This window comes from Poecilia reticulata, linkage group LG22 (genome assembly GCF_000633615.1).
Source record: "Poecilia reticulata strain Guanapo linkage group LG22, Guppy_female_1.0+MT, whole genome shotgun sequence".
NCBI lineage: Eukaryota > Metazoa > Chordata > Actinopteri > Cyprinodontiformes > Poeciliidae > Poecilia > Poecilia reticulata.
In genome coordinates this window covers 6,461,188-6,467,686 of record NC_024352.1, presented here as the reverse complement: position 1 = coordinate 6,467,686, position 6,499 = coordinate 6,461,188, and positions in this window count along the sequence as shown.

Sequence of the window (6,499 nt, the reverse complement as noted above, 5' to 3'; positions counted from 1 at the left end):
TTTCCGGCATGAATTTATTGACTGTTGGGTCTTTAAAAACACATTTATGAATCCGATGTCTTCTTAACTACCGCTGGATGAGGGCGTCGCACCTCGTCCCAGACTCTACTGCAACAATACGATGAATAGGTTGACCAAACTGCAGTGTTATTGCTGCTCTACTGCCATGAATGCCTTTGAGTCATCTGAGTTCCCACTGCGCGGATTTCAGTTTATATATTCAAGGATGAGAGGATTAAAGTGTTTGCCAATGAATGGATGAGTTGAGGGCATTACAGTGCGCTTTGAATTTGCAAGCTCTGCTTAACTATATTTGCTGTCACCTGCTTTGCTGACAAACTAGGAAAATAAATGCGAAGTACCAACTCAAGAGAAAGTAACTTTGGACCCAGAGGGATAAAACAGAGACTTTGTGACCTTGCTTTGATGAAAACGTTGTTCCTCATTTGTTAAATCTCGCCATGCTGTAAAAAGAAAAGTGGAATTTTTTTTTTATTCTGCCTCTGCTCTCATTAGCTCTGCATCATGAGGACTCCTCCGACGCAAGTATTTTATTTTAATTAACAAAGAAATACGAATGTACAAACTGCACTGTGGCTGCGAGAATTGAAATGCTCGATGCCACAACTGCATTGGCGGAAAGAAAAATTTAAAGGCCCTGTTCCTGAATCTTGCCCAGCACACAGGGTTAATAAATCTCTGTTACGGCCCTGCGCCCAGACACATGACTGTAGCCGTGCTCCCCGGTTTAAAGCGGCACTTGGAGGGAGAGGGAGATATTCCGAGTTATCTTTGTAAACGGGCGCCTTCCCCTGGCTCGCGCTCCGCTCTCAGCTTCCCTGCCAGATAAACATGTTGTTCCAAACACTGGTTCTACACACGGCGTCGGGCGGAGATTAAGACCGACTTAAGTTTATCATAAATGAATTGCAAAGTCGACAGTTGTGTGGCCCACTGCCTCTCAGTTCTAAAGCCACCAGCTGTGGTATTTCGGAGGTGACGGGAGCCGCGCTAAAGGAGCCACGAGGCATTCCAGTGCTGAGGTGGGCTGTAATCCTCTGCTCCTGGCTCGTTCCTGACAGAGAAGAAAGCAGCGGGGAGACACATTCGCAAATCAGAATTTATGGTGCCCTCGGTGCCGCCTCGGAGCTGTTTCAGGGAGACAGCGATGCTCGGGGTACGTAGGGAGGTTTTCCACACGTCTCAATCTGGCATGAGAAAGCATGCAGTCTGAAGACGGCGTGAGCAGCTCTAATGTTAAACTGGCCGTCTTTAATTATTAATCCGCGTGTTTATGTAGACGGCGCACACCCACCAAGACGGAGGCATCAGGAAGAGACTCCAAAGTTTAGGTGGGAGAATGTGTTTATAGGACAACTAATGGTTGTTGTGCACTCACTCCTCAAAAATCTGGCGCGGCAAGAAGAAAGCCATTAGACACTCGGTTTCCCTGAAACCATGCAGCGGTTGAGAACGTGGGCTGCTGAGAGATGAGGCTTCAAATCGAACATTTCCGCCAACGAGCAAAACCGAGAGGACAATCCATACAGTGAAACACGGTGGCGGCAGCAGCATCGTGTTCTGGGAACTGCTTTTTTTTTTTTTTCCAGAAACAAGGAAGCCAGTCATAGTTGGTTGGTAAATGAATAGATCTGATGCCTGGAAGACAAACTGTTATAGACTTTAAGAAAAATAAATAAATCTGAGATTGAGGACGAGATTTGTGTTCTAACGCTTAAGAACAGTGGTTTAGATCCATGTTGACCCAGTCAAAGTCAAGATCCAAATCAATTCGGAGTGTTTGGGGAGATTAAAATTAGCCAATCACAGACCACCTGTGTGAGGATTTGGTTTTTTCTGTGTGTTTATTTGGTTGTCCCCAGCTGTCCCTCGTTTCCCTGATTACCTTCCCTGTGTATTTAATCCCACCTGTGTCAGTTTCCTCATCTGACCTTGCCTAAGTTGTCATTGTTTTCGCCAGTGCTACGTGTGTTGAGTTCACCAGTGCTGCCTGGATTTCTGTTTTTCTGTCAAGAGTTTTGATTAAATCATCTTTTTTTTCCCTCCACAACCTGGGTCCTCCGCATTCGTCCTCACCACCGACTTCATGGCAACCTGATCCAACAAGGCCGAGATTGAGGCTATTTTGCAGAAGAATGGGAAAAGAAAATCAGTCTCCACATGTGTAAAGTTGGCAAAGACATGCCCCAAAAGACTTGGCGGTCATAATTGCAACAAAGTCTGTTTTTCCAATATAATGGCTCCGGAGGGCTGAATACAAATGTACTCTAAATGTCATAACAGACACAAGAAACAGAAAGACGTACGATTGTTGGTCAAAAGCTTTGACCTTTCCAGCTTACAGGCAAACATAATGTGTTGCAGAGTATTAAATACGTTGCCATCCTTTAGATTGTTTTGGTTCAAAGATTGTTTAGGGTTCATGAAGCATGTTTATGTTTTAGTGGTGTCAGCATTTCCTGGTTTGGGAAGGAATCCTGAAATGTTTGGAGCAGAAAACTCGGATTTAAAAGCCACATGCGGAGAGGGTGTTTTCATGTTTTTCTGTCTGTCACAAAAACGCAGAAAAACCTTAAGACCTATAGACATGTGCAAGAACACATCAACAGAGCCTTCTTCATCACAGCGTATATAAAACCTCATGCGACGTTTTCCCAGCGTCAACCAGGCTCGTCCCTGCCATCTTAGCGTCTCTTCACCCAGCTTACTGCGGCAGTAGACTGACAAGGTAACAGACACGTATCAGCTTACTATAATAACACCTAACCAACACGCCAAGACATCTGCCATTTTGACTCGGCGCCCCATAAATAACTATTGTCGTGCTGCTCTCGCAAAGGCTCCCAAATCTCCCATCTTTTGACTGGAACCGTTTGGCGGGCGTCGAGCTCGAGCTCCGACTCTTGGCAAAGATCACGCGGGGTGACGTCGCGTGTCTTTTGAGAGCGGAGACGAAATACACACACGCTGACTCCATTCACACACTCCCCAATGAACGAATAAAGTCCTCCAGCAGCCTTAAGCCTGGAATCACCCGCTTGCTGATCTCTCGCACCTTCTTTTCATCTCCTCCCATCCGCTTCTAAATCTCCCCCCTGTCCTCTTTAGGCCCTCTCTCCCTCCCCGTACCTTCTCATCTTGCTCGACTGGTGTCTCTCTTTTAATGCACTTCAAGTCTCTTTGCTCTCCTGCTAAGTATTTCCCATGCTGATGTAGTCCATTGAGAGCCAGTGATTGTGTGTGTGTGTGTGAAAGCAGGAAAAAAAAAAAGAAAAGAAAGAAGAGGAGCAGGGCAGATCACTGCAATGCAGAGCAACATTACACAGCAGCGTTGCTCTGCGTGCCTGTTGTGTGTACAGTTTGTGTACATATTATTTAGCCGGACTTTGTTTGCTCTCGAACTTTTGTGTTTGCACGTGGGGGAAGCGTGCGTGCGTGCGTGCGTCCGTCCGTTCGTTTACGCCGTTAACGCGTCGCCCTGTGTGTATTTGTGAAGGATGACCGGGCGCAGCCGCAACTATTTGTCATGGCCGAACACCAAAGCCTCTGCAAGCTATGCACCATGACTTTTAAACAGATCTCTTTTCACTCACATCAAACCATGCCCGACTGTGCATTTCTTTTTTTTTTTTTTTTTTTTTTTTAAATATGCCGGCATGTTTATGCCTGCGAGACAAGAATATGGGTTTTTATGCCTTCACATAAACGCTCAGGAGGGACCCGCCCGGCTAGATCCATCATGCGAAGCGCCATTGTTCTAATCAGGCTAATTGTCCCGATCCTCGACACGTGCCTGCCGTCTCCACTTAACTGACGCCGCAGCCTCTCTTATTTTATTTCTTTCTTTCCAGAGGAATAAACGACACGGCGGTGGAGAAAGAGCGAGAGGCAATCTGAGCCGCAGAGGCCCACCGGCGTTTGAAGCCTAAAGACTCTTTCATCCTTGACTCTGGGAAATGAATGATTTCTTCTTTTTTTTTTTTCTCCTTCTTCACGCAGCGATGGGACAGTTCTGACAGGACACAAGCACATGAACCATGGCAAAGCTGTTAGCCTGGCAAAACACGCATGCTTTGTACAGTACGAAATAAGAATGATAATAAAAATAAAAAAATAGGATAGTGAAGAAAACATCCACCTCGCTGGAGTCGGTCCAGAGAGAGACAGTACTGTAAAAATTAGATGCCACGGGCGAGGAAGTGAGACGGGAAGCTTTAAACGTGAGGGTGGGGGTAGGGGTAAGAAATGGTGTGAAAAGGATGGAAAACTGTGCTTTAATTAGTCGTTTGTTGCTTTAACTGGCATTTAGTTTTAACCGTGCTTCTTTTGTCTGAGGACACAATGGGGCTGATGTGGTATGACTGAACTGCACAGTTTAGAGGATTAAGGCTGGACTGAGGCTCACAAACAGGAGACTGCACAAACTTCACACACTCTCCTTAAACACACACCCTCACACCTACAAAGAAACACCAACCCGCCCCTTTAATGCACACACACACGCACACACAGAGTCCCCAGTGTGTGTTACACACACACACCCACTTGGGGATTATCTGTGCAACAGAGTTCTGAACACAGAGTGAGGAGGAGGTGTCTGAAGAGCTCAAAGAAACACACACACACAGACTCTCTCTCCCACACACACACACACACGCACACACACACATATTTTCAGTGGGTGCTGCTACCTGTGTGCTGGGCAGCATATAGAGCAGCATCTCTCTGTGTCCGCCCTGTGAGGCTAAGATGACAGCCGGAGTGTTGAGAGAGAGAGAGAAGGGGAAATGGAGGAGAGGGGAAAGAACAAAAGCAAAAGGTGAGCCGGAGAGCGGCGGAATAAAGAGGCGAGGAAATGGGGAGAGCGAGGGAGGGGAGCGAATCAGACGGAGAGATGAAAGAAGAGGGGAGACCACTGCGCGAGACACGCAGGCTGGGGAAGGGGATGGTGCAGTGTGCAACCTTGGCCCCGGGGCCAGCGGCCTTACATGTCCTCATTTCACAAATAGATTGTATTGATTTCATACAGTTAATGTGGAAGATTGCCTCTATTAGCTTCTTTCCCCAGCCTTCAATGTGTGAGGAACGCTGCAGGCCATCAGCTTCGCCCGGCTTTCATCTGATCTCTCCAGCACTCTGCATGGACAAGCTCAGCGCACCTCCGGCCACTTTGTTCATGCGCTATTAAGAAAAGGAACATTCTGGATTTTTCCAAGTGAATATTTTTAAAACGTGTAAAGCAGTAGACCGCTTTCATGTCCTCCTCATTTGGTATCAATCCAAGAAAGTTAGTACTGGAGGCTAGAGCTTGCGGCTAGTCCTAAAGGGGCCCAGACCAAAGCAGAGTCACCAGCTGCTTGTTGTTTAATTGCTTGATTTGTGGTTGAGTTTATTTCAAAAACTGTTTTGTGTTTGGCTTTGCAGTTTGAAGGATTTCTACTGATAATGTAAATGTGTTCATGATATAATGCCTCATCTGTTTTTTGTTCTTGTTCCCGGTAAAGGCCGTACCACAGAGTATTGTTGAAATTTTGAGGCTGTTTTCATTCGGGAAGAGTGAAAACAGACATTGAAGATGGTACATGTACCAGAAGATGAGTATTTTTTTGGTAAAGAAATATAAGCAGATTGCACATTTTTTGTTTCGTTACTTTTTTAAATTGTGAAAATAAGTTTCACGGAGACCATCCCGCCACTTTGGATGAATAAAAGATGAATTAAAATGCAATTATTAGCATTTTCATATCTAATAAATGAAATGGCAGAACATTTCTGAAAGATGGGTTGCTTGAACACTTTGTGGACATATTTAAATCTTTGACTAAATATTTATTTATTTATTTTTAATTTTGGATTTCTCTAAGCTGTTTTACAGGGTTTAAAGTGAACTGAGGGCCATAAGCTGTAGCTGTCTTAATATTTATCCAACACATTGGATCTTGGAGATATTTGAAATCTATAGTTGCTTTGAGGTGGAAATCTCTGATTAAGATTAAAGATCAGCTAATAGTTACATTTTGCTAACATATATAGTTCTTCTGCCTTTAAACACCTTCCATCTAAAAAAATCCCATAGTAAATACTATTTTGAGTATTTTAACCATCATCAAATGTGGTTATTTACAAAAGAGATGATGATTTTGTTTAGAATTATGCAGGAAATGGAAGTTGGAGCTTGTACACCAACATAAATCTTCCCGAGTGAAAACGGATATTGAAGAAGGTACATTAAAAGCATTTCCAATGAGAAATCTAATATTTGTTTTGTATTAGATGTTTAAACGTTAAATTTGAGTTTTACACCAACTTTCTATTTTCCATTATGTGGTTACCTTGACCTGAAATGATTTACAAGTTCACCAAGCAGTTTCCAATATGGCTGCCACATACATGAAACATAGTGGAAGTCAAAGGTATAGACTATTTTACCCTTTCCTATTGATTACATTTCCCTAAACCAGTGTAAACAAAGAGTATG